The sequence below is a fragment of the Mixophyes fleayi genome, chromosome 1 (assembly GCF_038048845.1).
Source record: "Mixophyes fleayi isolate aMixFle1 chromosome 1, aMixFle1.hap1, whole genome shotgun sequence".
Lineage (NCBI taxonomy): Eukaryota > Metazoa > Chordata > Amphibia > Anura > Limnodynastidae > Mixophyes > Mixophyes fleayi.
Genome location: NC_134402.1, coordinates 204951604 through 204971352, shown reverse-complemented (window position 1 = coordinate 204971352; position 19749 = coordinate 204951604). Strand labels below are relative to the sequence as shown.

At 45.1% G+C, this 19749-nt stretch overlaps 1 protein-coding gene across 4 annotated transcripts in view; it reads right to left on the bottom strand.

The window, feature by feature from the left end:
* Positions 1 to 19749, bottom strand: part of SH3GL1 (SH3 domain containing GRB2 like 1, endophilin A2) — a 183475-nt gene that overhangs the window by 149074 nt on the left and 14652 nt on the right. For 2 of the 4 annotated variants that reach the window (XM_075204802.1, XM_075204804.1), the window contains exon 1: positions 17658 to 17946. The exons of the other annotated variants lie outside the window; for them this stretch is intronic. The gene's annotated coding sequence lies outside the window, so the exon portion shown is untranslated. Of the gene's footprint in view, positions 1 to 17657; positions 17947 to 19749 lie in introns of those variants that run through there. 4 annotated transcript variants of the gene reach the window in all.

The following is a 19749-nucleotide window of genomic DNA, read 5'->3' as shown; positions in this document are numbered from 1 at the left end:
TTAAATAATATCGACTAATAGATTAACATAGATTATTAGGATATTTAACTGCACACAATAGTGGATATTGTCACACCTTAGAAACTGTTTATGGAGTTCATTGCTGCACCTATGTGACTAATGTAACTGACAATTCAGAGGAAGAAAACAGAATTTATACTTACGATAAATTTCTCTCTCCGAGTCCATCTGGGGGACACTGCTTAACCATGGGGTTGAGTAGGGAGGGGAGGAGTCTGGCACCTAAAGAGTTAACTTTCTTCCTGCTGACAGCATATCCCCCCCACCAATTCCCCACATACCTCAGTTTGATTACCAAAGCCCTAGGATGAGAGGCCAATCAACCAAGATACACCACTCAACAGAGGGGGGAGTGGAGAGAAAAGAAAAACAACAAAAAAAAAGGGGGAGACCGCAGTGACCCCCAGATGGACTCAGAGAAAGAGATTTATCGTAAGTATAAATTCTGTTTTCTCTATCATCCATCTGGGGGACACTGCTTAACCATGGGGACTTACAAAAGCAATCCCTCTGAAGGGTGGGACCGCTCTGATCTCCTTGCACGTAGAACACTACGGCCAAAGGAGGCGTCCCCAGACGCAAATACATTAAATTGGTAGAATTTTGTAAAGGTATGGACCGAGGACCAGGTGGCTGCCCTGCACAGCTGGTCCGCCGTGGCTCTATTCCATGCCGCCAAAGACGCCCCAACCGAACGGGTAGAATGGGCAACAATACGCTTCGGCACAGGGAGATTAATATGGACATAGGCCTCCCTGATAGTCAGGTTAAGCCATCTGGCAATAGTTTGATTAGATGCTGGCCATCCCCGCTTAGAGAAGTCAAATAACACAAATAGAGAATCTGTCTTACGTATCTTTGCAGATCTCTTAACATATATACGTAATGCCTTAGATTGTACGCTCCTCCGAGCAGGGCCTCCTCTCCTCCTGTTCTCCACCACCTTAACTCTGCTCTCCAGCTCCTTGTCTCTTCTGTGAGGCCCTTCTACCCCTCTAGCTACCCCGCTGGGGCTCTCGCCTGTCATCTAGCTGTACTTTGAGCTTCTGAGTTACTGTGCTTTTTGTTAACTGTTCCGTGATGTCTCACCCTGTACTGTATTTCTGTCTGTCCCTGTACGGCGCTACGGATACCTAGTGGCGCCCTATAAATAAATAATAATAATAATAATAATGCCCTCACTATGTCCAAACACTTATTTGTTTTCGTTCCTGGAGTCTAAGGCTCCTCTCTGAACACTGGAACCACTATTTCCTGATTAATATGGAAACCTGAGACCACCTTCGGGAGAAAGGACGGAATAGTCCTTAAAACTGCTCTGTCCTGGGGGCGTGGTCTGGACGCCATACTGTGAGGACACAGATTTTACCAGCTCTCCTCTGTCGGCCCCAAAATCTCTCCTATTGCGCCCTATCCTCCTTGAGCGGGACCCCAGACACCATAAGTCAGGGCAGCTTACTCCCCCCCCCCCCCCCCCGGACACGTTGGAGCAACTCCGGGCGCTCCTCTCTCCTGTTTGGACTCCCCAGCCACTACATCGCTCTCCAGTTGGAGGCTGCATCCTCCTGAGCGTGCCTACTTCCGGTTTCGATCCCCGGCCTCGAGTGTGGGTGGTGGAGCTCAGCGAGTCAATTCCGGTGGGGGCGTGGTCTAAAAAACAAACAAACTGCAAAACGCAGTGCTAGGAGAGGCTGTTGAGTGGCTGCTGGCAGCGTGTGGACGGCAGAGAGCACATCAAACCACACCGAATGTTCTCTGGGTGACAGCAGGGATCTCACATTGCTACAGTAGGTGTACTACTTTGTACTATGCATTTTGTTCCTTAAAACCTGCACTCAATTGATTACCTGCTGGCTAAACACAATACTGCAGCTACAGAGTTTGGAATATCTAGCACCACAGGTTGCTGGCACCCCTGTCATCACACGATTGAAAATAAGTAATTATCTCATACTGTACGGGTATTTCCCCGGAATAATAATGGAAATCTTCTGAATTAACATGTAAGGAGGCCCATCCAGTGTAACACTGAGAAATCAACCGTCAAGCAGCCTTCATCCCTTAATCTCGCTGGCCTCAGTCACCTGTCAGCCTCCTTGTCAATCCGTTATGGCTTCAAAAAAGATCAAGCCTATCGTCTTGGCTTCTCCACTTAAATTTCAACCAAAACCTAAGTCGGCAACAAGCTCACCTTCTACCTCCAGAGTTTCCCCTACAGCGGCCCAGGCCAGGGAATCGGAGATGTCCCCTCTGCGCCCTCCTGTCTCTGATCTAGGAATCGATGCTGCACTCGATGCTCCATTGACGGCACGTGTCCTGCAGTCTACTTTACACCAGATGTTAACGGCTCTTCGAGCTGACCTGACTTCTGAAATGAGAGCGGCAATCGGGGGTTTGAAAGCAGAGATTGCCGAAGTTGGAGACCGTACAGACCACCTTGAGACAAAGATGGGGGAAGTGGTTGCGTTCAACAATGACCTTTCCTCCTCACACCAATCCCTGCAGAATGAGGTTGCTTTTTTGAGAGGTAAAATGGCGGATCAGGAGGAGCGCTCCCGCAGAAACAACATCAAGATTAGGGGCATCCCAGAATCTGTTTCCAATGCCGATTTACAGGACTATGCTGTCTCTTTGTTCAAGAAGTTGGTTTCGGTGACTGACGATAGGGACTTTCTCATTGACCGCATCCATCGTCTTCCACGGCCTCGATCTGTGCCGGGGAATCTACCAAGAGATACTCTCCTCAGGGTGCATTTCTTCCAAATTAAGGAAGCTATACTTCGAGCAGCCCGAGACCCGTCCAATGTGTCATCCCTGGGAGATCTCCAGCTCTTTCAAGACCTGTCACTTACCACCATCAACCAAAGAAGAGCTCTTCATCCAATAACGACAGCCCTGCGAGCAAACGTCATCTCCTATCGCTTCCCGGTCAAGCTCCTGGTGCGCCATGAGGAGTCCTCGTATGTCATCTCGTCCCTTGAAGCTGGCACCAAACTCCTGAAGGAATGGCATATACCTCTTCCATCAGGAACCCCACCTAGCAGGACCCCACTTCAATCAGATTGGACCCGTGTTACTAATGACTGAGGATCTTTGTTTCGAATAACACCGTAAAGTTATACAACTTCTACCTCTGGCTTGATAAGTATAATTATAAACATTTTTTTTTCTCTCTTCCTAACATTTAGTATCTCCTGGTTACACTGTTGTGGTTTGCCTCAAGAATCTTGATGCTTAATGTTCAAAATTTGTCAGGTCTACCGAAGGTTACGCTGGACTCATGAGAGGATTGGGATGCTGAGGTGGGTGGGCTTAGCTCCCCCGCCGGGAAATACATCCCTCCTTTGCAATGCCTGTATTATACGGTTGTATGATAGGTCTCTTTTCATAGAATATTAGAGGTTTAAGTTTGATATTGTACAGTTGTTATATTGTTGCTTGTCTTTCTTGAATATCCTTCTCTGAGTGTTACATGGGTGGGACCATAACCTTGTTCCACCACCTCCCCACATGGTACCTACTTTGCCACATGCTTTCCTCTGTGGGAAATGCTCTGACCCCGTCCTACGGGTTAGTTTAGTCTCCTTTTTCTTTTTTCCTTTTGCACTTTTCCACCCTGGTTCCCCTTCCCCCAGGATCACTTGCACTACACATTATAAGAATGAAGCAGGCTCACTTCTGATATCCTTTCCCTTTCAGGTCCCATAAACTATGGTTCGGTTTTACTCCTTGAATGTTAAGGGACTTAACTCCCCTAACAAACGCCGATTGGCACTCACTACATTTCATAAACGTAAGGCGGATGTTATAGCCCTGCAAGAAACACATTTCTCGTCCAATGCCCCCCCCCCCCCCCCCAATTTAGAGACCCAAGATACCCTTCTGGATATTTTGCCAATGGCCCATTTAAAAGAAACGGAGCAGCCGTGTTGTTCAGTGCTCGTGTATGCTTTGACTTGCAGCTAAAAATAGAAGATAAATCTGGTAGATTTATAATCCTGGTTGGATTGCTAGAGGATAAACAGGTGACTTTAGTCTCCCTATACGTCCCCAACTCCCGTCAGATTCCTTTCCTTAAGTCACTATGAGAGGAGATCCAGAAAGTACGTAGAGGCCATTTGGTCCTTATGGGAGACTTCAATCTGACTCTAGACCCCAAAATTGATAAATCCAGACCACTAAAATCGGTGGGGCCTGACTCAACCATAGGTCCTTCAACAGCATTTCGTAAACTGTTAGCGGAATACGATCTCTATGATGTCTGGCGGGTCCAATCTCCAAATGTACGAGATTATACTTACCATTCTAGTGTGCATAACACATACTCTAGGATAGACATAGTGTTGACAGACAAATGGACATTACAGCACACTAACACAGTGAATATCCTTCCTATCACATGGTCAGACCATGCCCCGATAGAATGGACCTGGAACTTAAACCTCACTAAAATCCCCCCCGAGACCGTGGCGGATGCCGACCTACCTACTCACCTCCCTGGAGGCCAAGCTTGGCTTGTCAGAAACACTATCGCAATATATCCAGGTCAATAACCCGGAAGATACTTCCCTCTCCACCCACTGGTGTGCACTGAAAGCAGTTTTACGTGGCTCAGCTACTCAAATTGGCGCACGCTTGAAAAAGCAATACCTTTTTCGACAGCATACACTTGAATCTACTCTAACCACTCTAGAATCACAAAACCAGTCACGCCCTTCTAAAGCCCGTCAAAAAGAGATAAACAGCATTAGGAAACAGCTTAATACACTTTTTATATCTCGCATGAAATCAGCCCTTACTAAATTGCGCCAGAAATTCTACTCTTCAGGTAATAGAGCCAGTCGGCTTCTGGCCCGTAAACTCAGAGGGAAGCAAGCTAGGAACCGAATAAAAACCCTACATGACTTTAGGGGTAACAAGATCCACAATCCCGCTGACATAGCAAACCAATTCGCTAAATATTATGCCAGACTATACAACCTACAGGATGACAAGGACACAGGGCAGCCATCAGAACTGTCTATCTCTACCTTCCTTCACCAACTTAATCTCCCCTCGTTAGATCCTGAAACTCTGAAGCAAATCAATCTCCCCTGGTCTCAGCGAGACATTGAAGAGGTCATAAAGTCCCTCCCTAGAGACAAAGCCCCTGGTCCGGATGGCTTCGTTAATGCATTTTACTCCACATTTCGGTCGGAGCTGGCCCCGCTCCTTACCAATCTATATAATAATGTTTTGATGGGAGGCAACTTCCCGGCTGAGATGTTAGAAGCGCAAATAATAACAATCCCTAAACCCGGAAAGGATCATTCCGATTGCAAGAATTATAGACCTATAGCACTACTTAATACTGATCTAAAGATCTATGCTAGGTTAATAGCTGATCGCCTGAATCCTCTCCTACCTCAGTTAATCCACCCGGACCAGGTGGGCTTCATATTGGGTCGCCAAGCGACAGATAATACGCAACGTATTCTAGATGTGGTGGACCTTCTATCCGGGACTGGAGAAGAGTTAGAAATGCTTTCTCTGGATGCAGAGAAGGCGTTCGACAGGCTCCACTTGCTCTATATGAAAGAAGTTTTACTCAAATTTGGGTTTCAAGGTAACATCTTACACTCCATATTAGCTTTGTACCAAGGCCCTTCTGCAAGAGTATTTAGTAACGGTTTCCTATCACTAATGGAACAAGACAGGGGTGTCACCTTTCCCCTCTGATGTTTGTTATGGCCATAGAGCCTTTAGCACACACTATCAGACATGCCTCTCGTTTCCCAGGCATCACATTTCACTCCTATACACATAAGCTATGTCTATTTGCAGATGACGTATTTCTATTTGTCACCAGCCCGGAGACCTCCTTGCCAGCCCTGAAGTGTATCCTAGATGACTACAGCTCTGCTTCACTATATAAATTAAATATGACTAAATCTGAGGCCTTACCTTTTAATATACCGCAATCCTCATTATCGTCTTTGCAAAAGAAATTTCCGTTTGCCTGGGTAAAGGATTCTCTGCCGTATTTGGGCATCTACATTCCCCCTACCCTGTCTACAGTATTTGAAACTAACTGCACTCCAATTTTTTTGCATCTTTCCTCCCTAGCTAAGAATTGGCTTAACTTTGAGGTCTCCTGGCTGGGCCGCATAGCTGTTTTTAAAATGATATTACCCAAACTGATGTATATTTTTCATGCTATTCCCTATATGGTACCCAGGCGATTAATGGCCCGCTTCCATACGTTAATGATGTCCTATGTGTGGCAGCAGAAACGCCCCCTCCTCTCCCATAAACGCATGGCCCTATCTAAACAACGTGGGGGGGGTTGATGCTTGCTAACCTATCTAGTTATCAAGAGGCTTGCATATTGAGCCATCTGCAGGACTGGGCGCTCCCCCCCACCTCTAAGCCATGGGTGGACTTGGAGAGCCTTGTGTCCCAGCTACCCGCTGCTGGACCTCCTTTGGACACCTAGGCCGGTCCGTCCATCTGTTGTATGCAGGCTACGGTCCATTTCGGATGCCATGCAGGTGTGGGATAGAACTATAGGGCTGCATCCAAATTTTGTTCTCCCGTCTCATAATCTCTCCCTACAGGCAGTGGCTCAGCTTATCCCAGACCTAAATCTTGCTGTTTGGAAAGCTAGAAGGATTACCTCCATGTCGGATTTATTTGCCCAAGACCTCTTTCTTCCCTTTCCTCAGCTCCAAGCTCGTTATAGTTTGCCATCCTCAGAGACATATAGGTACTTGCAAATCAGACACTGAGTCAGAACTATCTCTAGGACCCCCCACTCCCTTATTTCACTCCCACTCCCACACATGTCATTGATAGATTGACGAAGGGTAGTGGGAGAGGCAGAATAACATTCTGGTACCACTACATTTACTCCCTGATCCCCCAACTAAAACACCTGCACAAACCCAGTGGGAGACGGATGTGCAGTTAATGCTCACTGAGCGACAATGGGAGAGAATCTATGCAACTTCCCACCGTATGTCTAAATGCATTAACCATACCGAGATGCAGGTTAAACTTCTCAACAGGCTATACCTTACCCCGGAACGGCTACACAGGTTCAAAATTGTGCTGGCATCAATGTACCCAAATAGCAGATATCTTCCATGTATTCTGGTTATGTCCAGTGATCCAGCAGTTGTGGAGCGAGGTATTTGCTTTGATTTCTTCAGTTTTGAAGACTACTGTTGCTCCAGACCCAGCTTTAGCTCTCCTTCACATCTACCAGACTTCTATTCCAAAGCACGATCACTATGTATTGGGACACATTTTGATTGCTGCTAGAGCAGCAATAGCACAAAATTGGAAGTCTCAGACCCCCCCCCCCCACCACTGCTCGCATCATCTCAAAGATACAATACAGCTTTGAGATGGAAACAACAGACACGCCCTACGCCTCATCTGCATCAGCTCCCATCATGAAGTGGTTAAGGTGGCACGTGTACATTATGGATGGCCCTGGGTCTTCTCAGGATATTTCTGGTTTCCCATCAGACCACTCTCCAGCGGCTCTTATAGAACCCCCCCAGCAAGCCGATCAGCCCGCATCCCCTGTTAGTCTATTTATGGTGGAGAAGCCTCCAGAATGCCTAAATGTAGTTTGACATGCCCTGCAACATTTCTCTATGTTAAATTGTATACTGTTAATATTATGTGCCTTATCTTAATTCAGTGATACTCCTCCCCCTGCGTGGGGATTCCCATGTGTTTTTCCCTATGCTTGTACTTTCCCCCCTTCCTTTTTTTCTGTACCCCATATACCTTTGGAAAAATTCAATAAAAATATTGATGCAAAAAAAAAAAAAAAAAAAAAAAAAAAAAAATGCTCTGTCCTCATGAAAGACCAGATAAGGTTCTTTGCAGGATACAGCTCCCAGCTCAGAGACCCTTCTGGCCGAGGCGATAGCAAGCAGGAAGACTGTCTTCCATGTCAAGAACCGCCCCTCTGCCGAGAGTAGAGGTTCAAAGGGAGGCTCCTGCAACATGCTAAGGACCAGATTAAGATCCCAAGGTTCCGCAGGATGTACGTAGGGCGGCTGGATGTGAAGCACTCCCTGTAAAAAAGTCTTAACATCCGGAAGCGCCGCCAGCCGTCTGTGGAAGTACACTGACAAAGCGGATACCTGAACCTTTAAGGTTCCTAGTTTAAGTCCCGCCTCTAAACCACACTGTAAGAAGGCGAGAAATCCAGCCAGACCAAAGGATCTAGAATTGTAAGCCCTCTTCTTACACCATTTTATATATACATGCCAGATGCAGTGGTAGATCCTGGCCGAAACTGGCTTCCTGGCACTTAGGAGGGTGCCTACCAAACCCCCCCCGAGAACCCTCTTGCTCTCCACAGACTGGATTCGAAGGCTCTGCCATCAAATTCAGCCGGTTCAGATTTAGATGCAAGAACGGTCCCAGGGTCAGTAGATGGCTCAGTAGCCCTACTGGAGTTACCAGAAAGACTGGCATTGTTAGGACGTCCACTGCAACTGTCAGTGGATCTCCTGTTCTTGTGCAGAACTCTGGGACGTCTCTGCCTTTTGTTCGGTTGTCCTCCAGCAACCACCAGCTGAGGACTTACTTCCTCCGCTGGTATTTCCAACAAAGGAAGGCCCCAGCCTGCTTTCTCCGAATGTCCCACCAAAGATATCTGGGGTGGATCCATGCGTAGGGTAGGGTCACGAAAGATGTCACCATCTTTCCTAGCAGCTCCAAAGACCTGAGTACTGACAGCTTCTTGCCTGACAGGACCCTGCCTATCCACTCCATCAGGGACCTTAACCTGTCCTGTGGAGGAAACATTCTGCTGCGTGCTAAGTCCCTTACTAGTCCCAAGAAACTCATTCTTAGACAAGGGATTCCCTGTGACCCTATAACACGCCAGAGGTTCAGCCCCAGACTGAACGACCCTTCTGGCTTCTGCACCACAATTGGGTTTGATTAAAACCCTTTCCTTCTCTGGGACCTCAAAACCTGTATAGCTTTGTTTAAACTAAGCAAATAGACAGCCATGAGCTCTCTCTGCCTTGACTAAGGACTGTGAGGAAATACGGTTAATGAAAACTTGAGACAAACCGGCCCCATGAATTAGATCATGATATCCTGGACCTACCAGTCCGCCGAGGACTCTGTCCACTGCTGCGCGAACCCCAGCAGCAGTCCTCCCACCCCATCCTCTGTGACCAGAGGCAGGTGGTAGCCATGCTGCTGGTCTATCCGGCAGCTTAGCAGAAGGGGCCTTTCCTGCTGCAGGGGCAAAGGATGACCTTCCTCTACGGGACTGTCTCCTGGTTCCAACGGCCCCTGAACTGGTAGTCTGGCCTCTGCCAGTCCCGCCCCCGTAAAAAGGCTGTCTGAAAGAGCTAAACCTAGGGCTAAGTCCTAGGTATTTACAGGCAAGGACATCTTCTTACCCCCTGAAGCCTGTAAAATCCAGGAGTCCAACTGTGGACCAAATAGCATCCCACCCGTATACGGGATGGATTCTAACGACTTTTTTAACTCTGAATCCGCATTCCAAGTCCTTAACCATAACGCCCTTCTAGCTACTATAGCTGTAGCCGAAATAGACGATGACATGGAGGCCGAATTGTGGGCCTCTTCATATACGTAGCCTGCTGCTTCCTTCAGCTGCATGGCCCTGGGTAGAAGATCTGAATCCTGCAGAGCGGACTCTAACTGCCCTGCCCAGACTTCCATAGCCCTAGCTACCCAGGTAGCAGACAATGCTGGTCTGAGGCTAGTACCGGCAGCCAAGAATACTGACTTCAGCAGGGATTCTAATTTACGGTCGGTCACGTCCTGTAAGACAGCTGACCCAGGTACAGGTACTGTGGTCTGGTGAACCAATCTCGCCACAGGCGCATCCACCTCCGCCACTTGTTCCCAACGGGTCATATCCTCCTCTTGGAGAGGATATAAGGAGCCAAACTTCTTTGGCATAGAGAACCTTTTATCTGGATATTTCCAAGAGGCCTCTACAATATCTCTCAACTCAGCTGAGAGAGGGAACCTGACCACCTGTTTAGACGCTTTTTTAAAGAGAGAGCGGTCCAAGGACTGCGTCTCCTCTACTTCAACAAATCCCAGGGTCTGACGAACTGCTTTAACCAGATCGTCCATACCCTGGTGTGTAGAGTTTCCTTCTGACTCTATTATGGACAAGTCTGAATCGTCCACCAATTCCCCTTCCTCCTCTGAGAAACTCTCAGTGTCAGACACTGACCACAGCGCCTTAGCTGGTCTACGTCTTTTAATACTACGTTTGTGTCTGGGATTCTCTAGTAGTTGGTTAAGTCGGTCCAAGCCTTTAGCCACTGCTGACCAACCCACCTCTCCTATCTGGGATACCCCTAGGAGGGCCAGGGAGGGATTTAATCCGACCCCTGGGGAAAAATGACTCCTCTGTCATTCCTCCTGTTATACCCTGAGAAGCCACTGATGTAGATGGGATCTCTACAGGTTTAGAGAACAGTTTAACAAGGGTATCAACCCCTTGTGACAAGGTAACAGCCCATTCGGGAGGCTCTACCGTCAGAATGGAGCTGTCTTTAGGCTGCAGTTTCACAGGAGCCACAGTGCAAGCAGCACAGAGCCCCCCCCTGATCCAGCCGTTCACCTGTTAATTTAACATTACATTTTGAACAGACAATATGTTTGGTACGTGCTGTTTTACTTTTATCTGCCATTATAAGAAAAAGAAAACTGAATCACGTCTCATATACACAAACAGTTCTCCAGAAATTATCAGAAAATACAGATTATGTTATTTAACAAATCATAGTATTTCGGAATACATAAGACAGGTTTGGAGAACTTTCTAGTTTTCTTTAAACAACAGTTCTCTCAACACATCATAGTCTTCGTTAATACACATGTATACATATGCACACATACACACACACAGAAGAAACCAAGTGATACTTATCAGGGAAGATATGTGTCAACAGTGCACTTCTCTCCAAATGACTGCTGCATCTGTCCTCCTTTTGAACTTTGGCGCCAAAAGGGATCTTCCACGTGCTCACTCAGCAGGGGGGGGGGGAAGCTGTTAGAATGTGTTCCCCGTACAGCGCTATCACTAGCGCGCCATCCTTCCAGTTCCCCCTATCATCCCATAGGAGGAGGGGACTCGGTCACTCCAGCTGGCTTCCGGGGAACGTCAGCAGTAATGGCGCTTTCTGCCTATTGGCAGTGCCCGTCCTGCTATCAGCGGGGAGAGTCTCTTGTCGACTGCTTCCCGCTGTTTGAGAAGCGCTTTCCGTCCTCTGCGGGGCCGCCCCCGCTAGCAGGCGCTTCTCCCACGAGTCAGCTCTGTTGGAAACAGAGCCTCTCGCTGCTATCAAAAAAACAAACTTTGAAAAGAAAAGAAAAAACCTATTAGCAGTGAACAGCGTGCACTGAGGAGCTCTTCTGATGCGCACCCAATTCAAACTGAGGTATGTGGGGAATTGGTGGGGGGGGGGATATGCTGTCAGCAGGAAGAAAGATAACTCTTTAGGTGCCAGACTCCTCCCCTCCCTACTCAACCCCATGGTTAAGCAGTGTCCCCAGATGGCTAATAGAGAAAGATACATTTATGTTAAATATAGCACAAATAAAGGATAATTCAGAATAAACCATAGTGATCAAGATACTAAAAATGATGACTGGTGGTAAAGTTCCTGGTGGAATCCTACTCGGTTTACAGGTATATTTTCAGGAGTGTCAGGATAGTGGAAAGGTTTATTCTGGACATTAGGAAATATGTTATTTTTTTTAATAATATGTGCATTAATTTATCTACTTTTAAAATGTTTTCCAGGTATGTTAGGAAAATTGTGCAACATTGGAACAAAGGCTTTACAGATTAATGTTGTATCAGAATCACAAGGGAGTGTCTCAATTGCATTGAAAAATATCAAGGGAAATAGGATATTTGTACCACAACTTTAATAAACATTTCCCTCCTGATAGTTAATTAATGTATTGTATGTGTTAAGATAGGATGTTTGGACTGTCTGTATTTCTTGTATTCCATGTAAGGGTTAAATTCTTTCTATGGGTCTTAGAATGAATAGGGGCCTCATTGTCTACAGCATGTTCAAAAAGATGCCAGATGTTCTAGGTAGGCATAGGCCTTAGGAATGTAAAGGTCACACATGCTCCTTGACCTAGGCATACAGGTTTTCTGTATGATGAAATATCTGTCAAAAGCATTTATAATTGATTTCTTTACATTTTTAGTGTATTATTTCAAAGTATATGATATGGATTAGTGATGTCTGTTAGAGGGGTGGGTGTGACAGGATGGACCGCCTATGCCACCTTGTCTGTTGTTGCTGGGAACCGTCTGGGCTTACTTTGCCACCGTCCCCTTTCGTTATTCTGAATACGCCCCTCCTGCAGCAGTAGGACGAGCCTGCTGTCACCACTGGGCTCCTTTATGGCACCCAGAACCACGTTCCTTCTGGGTAACTGTCACTGCTAGTGTACTCCCATGCCGATACACTTGGTCTGGTACCCCTGACTGCTTACTATGGATCTGGATGGATCCCCCTGGCCTATCACACTGGCCAGCTGGTGGGTAGCGGCAGAGCGGTGGTACTGGAGAGCTGGATAGAAACCTCAGAAACAGCCGGAGGCCAGATTAGCTTTAGGGTCTAATCTGCAGGTCAGAGGATTACAGAAATATTGAACTTGTCAAGCAGGGTCTTGAAGCAAAGAGAAATGTTTTATTTCACTCAGGTGCTCTGACAAAGAGAGTTCCACTGATTAAAAGGTATCAGTGTTCAGGTCAGATGGAACATCAGAACGATACAATTCAGTGTACAAGACATTGTTTTTTATACCGATTTGGACACAGGCTACTGTTCGAATCAGGATACAATGTGTCTACACAAACATGGATTTACATGAATTGCAAAGCCAACAATATTTACGCTTATCTGTGATATTTTAAAACCTTGCTGTGATATCCTGCATCTTACAGTGGACAGCAAGTCTACAAATTATTATTATTATTATTATCCTTTATTTGTTAGGCGCCACAAGAGTTCCGCAGCGCCGTACAATGCACAAACAATAGACAGTACAGGGTAAAATATTACTGAGCAGTAAACAAAAATACCAAAACTTCGGAAGCTCCAAGCAGGCTAATGCAGAAAAGACGGAGCAGAAGAGTAGGTAAGGACACAGGAGGGAAGAGGGCCCTGCTCGAATGAGCTTACATCCTAAGGGAGGGTGAACAAGACTCAGGTACAAAGGGGGCCAGATGATGTAAAGGAGAGAAGAGGGGACGGGAGGAGGGAGGGGAGAGCGGGTTAGGAGGAAGGATGGTAGGCTTTGAGGAACAGGTGGGTTTTTAGTGCCCGTTTGAAGGAGCTTAGAGTGGGAGAGAGACGGACGGAGCGAGGGAGGTCATTCCAGTGAAGGGGGGCTGCTCGGGAGAAGTCTTGGATTCTGGAATGGAAAGAGGTGATTAGAGTGGAGGAGAGACGACGGTCATTGGCCGAGCGCAGGGAGCGGGCAGGAGTGTGAATGGAGAGGTTGGAGATGTAGGGGGCAGTAGACTGGGAGAGTGCCTTGTATGTGGTGGTCAGGAGTTTGAAGATGATTCTATAGGGGATGGGGAGCCAGTGTAGGGCAAGGCAGAGAGGGGAAGCAGAGGAGGAGCGGCGAGAGAGGAAGATGAGTCTGGCAGCCGCGTTCAGAATAGAGCGGAGGGGGGCGAGGTGGGAGAGGGGGAGGCCGGTGAGAAGGAGGTTGCAGTAGTCGAGGCGTGAGATAATGAGAGCGTGAATGATGGTTTTGGTTGCATCCTGAGAGAGGAAAGGTCGGATGCGGGCAATGTTGCGAAGTTGAAAGCGACAGGCTTGGGCAAGGGATTGAATGTGGGGGGTAAAGGAGAGAGAGAAGTCGAAGGTAACACCCAGGCAGCGAAGTTGGGTAACAGAGGAAATGGAGGTGTTGTTGACAGTGATAGAGAGGTCATGGTGGAAGAGGAGCCTGGGGGGAGGAAAGACAATTATTTCAGTTTTAGAGATGTTAATTTTGAGAAAGCGCGAGGACATCCAGGAGGAGATGGCCGAGAGGCAGTCGGATACACGAGAGAGAAGGGAGGGGGAGAGATCGGGCGAGGAGATGTAGAGTTGGATGTCGTCAGCGTAAAGGTTATACTGAAGACCGAAGGAGGAGATGAGAGCATCAAGGGAGGAGGTACAAATTACATCTTTCTATAACCCTCACACATCAAAAGGTCTAATTAGTATGAGATTAGCATAAATCCTTTCTTCAATCAGTTGCAGAATACACATTTCTTCCAAAGAAAAAAATTCCCCAGGAAAAGTTGTAAACTCCAAACAAGACATTTCCTTACACCAATGTATACAAAAGGCCTTCTAAACAAAGGCTTATAGTATCAGATATATACATCAGAAATAAGGCAATTCCTCTTAAAAGGTTAAAACAAAAAAAAAAAAAAACGAATTTTCTCCTCCTGGTCTCAGAAATTAAAGATTTCCCTTACCAAATATCAAAAATAAGTGCATGTACAATTATATAAATAAGCACTCTGCGCTATTTCCTTTAAATGAATTTATATCAAAAGACAGCGGTTACCAAAGTGTGACGTCATCACGCCCGACATTTAGAGCGAAGCGGCAGGAGAGAGAAGTATGCTGGGTCCCAGGCGCCACCGCATTGGTAAGAAGATAGAAGAGAAGACAGAAGAAATAGAAGAAAGAAGGCCAAGTATGGCGAGTAAAGAAACGGAGGGCAAGGTGAAAGGAAACAGCAATGGAGGGGCAAAAGAATGAAGGAGGGGGCAGACAGTGTGCGTGGATGAAGAGGGGCACAGAGTGTGCGTGGATGAAGAGGAGCACAGAGTGTGCGTGGATGAAGAGGGGCACAGAGTGTGTTAATATTAGCTGTAAATTATTCTTTGACAGAAATATATAAAAATATTATTTTCCCTTGGATTTATGTGTATTATTTTTGCAAACAACTTACTAAGTATTTCTGTCCTGACCTAAATACTTATTACGTTATTTTGACTCAAATACTTAGAAAACAGGACTGCTCGGTAATTATTTTGGAGGGTTGCCTTGAAAAAATTATGGAGACTCTAAGGGTGCCGCGAACTGAAAAAGTTTGGGAACCACTGTCATAAGTTATTTATAAGTGATCCAGTCACAGTGGGTTTACATGTTTATAATCTTTGTAAGTTGAATGTGTTGCCAGTCTTATTCTGTCTTAAAACAAAGACTCATGCATTGCATATCGGAAGAATAAATGAACTTTTTCAACACTTACTGCTTTCTGAGTGCTTCAACAATAGCGCTACTAATTCCGCAGAGCTGTACAGATAACACACTCGCATCAGTCTCTGCACCATTGAAGCTTACAGTCTATATTCCCTAACATACACACACACACACACACACACACACACACACACAGATAGACTAGGGTCAATTTGATAGCGGCCAATTAACCTACTAGTATGTTTTTTGGAATGTGGGAGGAAACCGGAGCACCCGGAGGAAACCCACGCAAACACCGAGAGAACAAACAAACTCCACAGATAGTCTGGAATCGAACTTATGACCCCAGTGCTATGAGGCCAAAGTACTAGCCATTAATCCACCGTGCTGTCCAACCCTTTTATAGTGCTTTGTGCATACATTAGGACCTTAGTGCTTGCTTTCTTTTTGCTCACCATGTGTAAGGAGGGTGCCTTTTGTTGAAATTGTGTGGTAAGCCTTTCCATTTGACCATAGGTGGACAGAATCACATATTTTTGTGTTTCTAAAGGAATATGTGAAGAAAATGTTTATTTTTGTGGCCTGTTAGAATTACATTTTAAAGAAGATAAAAATAAAATGTTACCAGAATGAGATTACTCAAAGTATCTTTAGGAGAAATTGCTGAGATGCCCACTGTCTTCAATGTTATCCATTTGTAAATAACACAGGTCTGCAAAAAAAAATTTTTGGACAGCTGTTTTGGTTTAGTTGACTCATTCTTACGTTTTTTTGGTGTGCTGAATCCAAAAATGACAGACGTTTTGTCCTGGGACGTCAGGTTTTCGAACGAACGGGTGGTCATCGTTTAAAAAAATCTCCTATTTTATTTACATGAAAAATATTAACTTATTTGCACAGGTGACGACAAAATTAACACCACACAAGTAGATTGCTTGTGAAAGCTTTTTGAGCTTTTCCTCTTGTAGGTGGCTTCCGGGAGATCCCTGTACAACATCCAGCAGTAGTCAGCCATCATCGTAACACTCCATTTCCCTCGATACCTTCTTTCCATTTCTTTTATATCTTGATGGAAACGTTCTCCCTGCTCCCAAATTTTCAGGAACATAGTCAAGGTGTGAGTTGAGAAAATGGACTTTTAAGCTCATGTAGCAACCAAGCTTGTGGAACGCTTTCAACATTGTTTCCACCATTTCCTTGTAATTTGGGTCCTTTTGGTTTCCCAAAAAGTATTTTTATGACCACAGTAAAGGCAACCCACGCTTCTTTTTGAGTTGGAGTCATTGAACTGATGAAGTCTTTGTCGGATATGAGTTTTCTAATATCCGGGCCAACAAAAACCCCCTCTTTCAGTTTTGCCTCCGTTAAACCTGGAAACTTGGATCCCAAGTACTTGAAGCATTCGCTATCTTTGGGAACTGCCTTAACAAATTGCTTCATTAATCCTAATTTTATATGGAGTGGTGGTAATAAAACCTTCTCAGGGGGTTCCAATGTATCTCTGAAAACATTCTTTTCACAAACAACTAGACTTCTTGGTGGCCAATTTTTTTTTTTTGCTTCCATTGATTTTGTCGGTCTCTACTGTCCCATAAACATAGAAAACAAGGGTATTTGGTGTACCCAGCCTGTTGTCCCAGCAGTATACACAATACTTTTAAATCCCCACATACCCATCAGTTTTGGTTTCTGCAGTTTCTACTGCTTTTTCACCATGAACTCTCCACATATGAAACAAACTGTCAGGCGAATTTACACACTTTCTCGGAGTCATTGCACTAACTTTGAACCTGTCGGGGGTATCCTACCACTGGACTCCATTAGAGTCCTATTAACTTCTTGTTCACACATATTCTGGTATAAATCACACAAGGAGAAGTATATAGACTGACCGAGAGTTACATAGGACACAAACAGGTAATGTATGTATCAAGATGTAAAAAGCTCTACCTTTATTAGGTCACAAAAACAGTTATATACATTAGGACAAATGGTAGCAAGAGGGAGCAGCCCTCTTCTAAGCCAATAGAATCTATATATCAAATACTATTTCCAGTAAAAGCACGCCTATACAGTTATTTCTCGTAAATGCATAGTTCTAAGTTCCTCTTTCTTGAATTAACACCATATTTAGCCTAAGCTTACTTAGAAACTACAGTTAGAACAGGAAGCACAGGAAATCTGTTGAGATACCAAGGAGTTACATTTTAGTATTAACCTCTTCATGCCTCCTTCAGACCCTCCTTTTAATACTAAATTAACTCCTTCCTATTCCCCAGAGGATAACCCAGGCTCCTTCCCCGAGAGTAGCAGGCGATACTACTGTCATGCACGTCTGACCTCACGTGTCAATGCTAATCATCTGCTTCCAGAGTTCATAACTACCAGGTGAGGGGTAATGACCGTCCCGTGCAACAGGATCCTGGTTTATCTTGGGGGACTAAAACACCCCTTTCCTACAGGTGGGTCTCGGAGTCTGAGATTCGATCTTTTCCAGCATGTCTGTCAGCTTCTTTTTGCAGTGCAGCTGTATGCTCATTAGCCTCTTGCAGCTGATTATAAGAGTCTCTGTTAGTGGTTCGCAGAGCCGGGTATGTGTCATCCCTGGGACCCTTGTGTTTGGTCTTTCCAACTCTCAGTATTTTCTTAGTCACATATGGAACACAACAGAGAAACAACCTGATTAGTACATATATCAATAAACCAAGTCCTGCAAGTTTTGCTATGATTAACAGAATGCCTGACACCCATCCAAACATTCCAGAAAACCAGTTAGAAGGGTTCAGCCTTGACCACCATCCCCCTGAAATCTATGCTTCTTCCTTATGATTGCTAGCAAAGTCTTCCTTCAATCTTTTTACCTCATTCAAATGTTCTTCTATAGCTATATTTCTACATCATATGTTTGATTAATATAGTTACAGCATGCTTCTTTTACGATCATGCACATGCCACCTTCTTTTGCTATGAGATAATCCAAGACTAATCTGTGGGCCTGTACCTCTTTAGTAATCATTTGCATCTCCTTTATCATTAGTTTGAACGTTTCATCATACAAATCTGTTATGTTGTCAATCAGACTGGCTAAATCTATGATGTACGAGAAAGCCTTTTTCAAACAACATCTATTTACCTATTTACATGTATTGGATTTCGGGGCTGAGGGCACTGACCTCTTTATTATATCATGGGCCTTTAAATTTGCGGGGTCATAATAACCTGGAATCTTGTTATCTATGTAGTAGGTGCTGGGTAAGATCTTTCCTATTGTGCAGTTACCATATCCCCCATAGGGTAACCATTTATATGCTCTTGTTCCACATAAGAAATAAATATTCCCTGGGAGATAATAGGTACCTGGAATATTTGCTATCAGAAGTCCAAATAATCTTAACAGACCTAATGCCTGGATTCCATCGATACCCAACATAGTCTCATTTCCTCCACATTCCGACTGGTTTAACCATTCAGGGTATGATCCCTGTAATTTCACCACGAGTAACTTGTGCCTTGACAATGCATATGGCCTTGTTTTGTTATCTTGATCGCAAAAGTTGCACTGAATAAGGGACCCTCCTGCCTCCCCAAATGTTGTGTTCGCTGCGTGACATTGTGTATTTCCAAGAGAATAATTTTTTTTGGTCGCAGATCCATACTTACACTCCCCAGCGTGGCGGTCATTGTCCTAGACTCGGATTTTGGAAACCGGGGAATTGTTAAACCAAAATCAACTGGTTTTGCATAAAGTGTAGTTAAAATTGCTACGGGGAGAGTTACATATTGCTCTACATTTACTCTCTTTAATTTGGTCAGGTTTACCTTGGCTACTTCTTGGATACTAAGGGGAACCGCAATCCAATTCATGGATCTAGCTGACAAAGGGGAATGTGTGCAGATCCAACAGTTAGTCAAATTCAGCGTTTTTGCTGCCGTATAGTGCATCTGGACAAAGGCATTGCTCCATGGTTCATTTAGTACCTCATGCAACTGCCTGCTTTTTCTATCTACATTATTATTACTATTGGTGTTGGACTTCTCCGTTGGATGGCTACACCATTCCATACATCTTTTCTAAGAGGGTTTCCCACAGTATTTACATTCTTCATTATCTAGTTCATCACAATTAATGCATACATATTTTTCATAGCCTGTCTTCCCCCTGCAATCTGCCTTCTCATGTGAAGAATAGACACATACAGCTATTTGTATAGCAATTACTAAAATGAAAACAGTACTTCCCTTAGCCATTGCTTTGGCCTGTCTGGATGGTTATCTTTGTTTTCTTGCAGTGGGATGCGTGTACCCAGGAATCTTTTCCCCTTAGTTTTACCGAGGTGGACGTGGTCAACAGCACTTGGTAAGGGCCTGTGTACCGCGGTTCCAAAGCCTTTCTTACATGTACCTTCAGAAAGACCCAATCACCGATCTCTAGCCCATGCGGTTCCACACTTTCGTTCTCAGGCTGAGAAATCTGGGT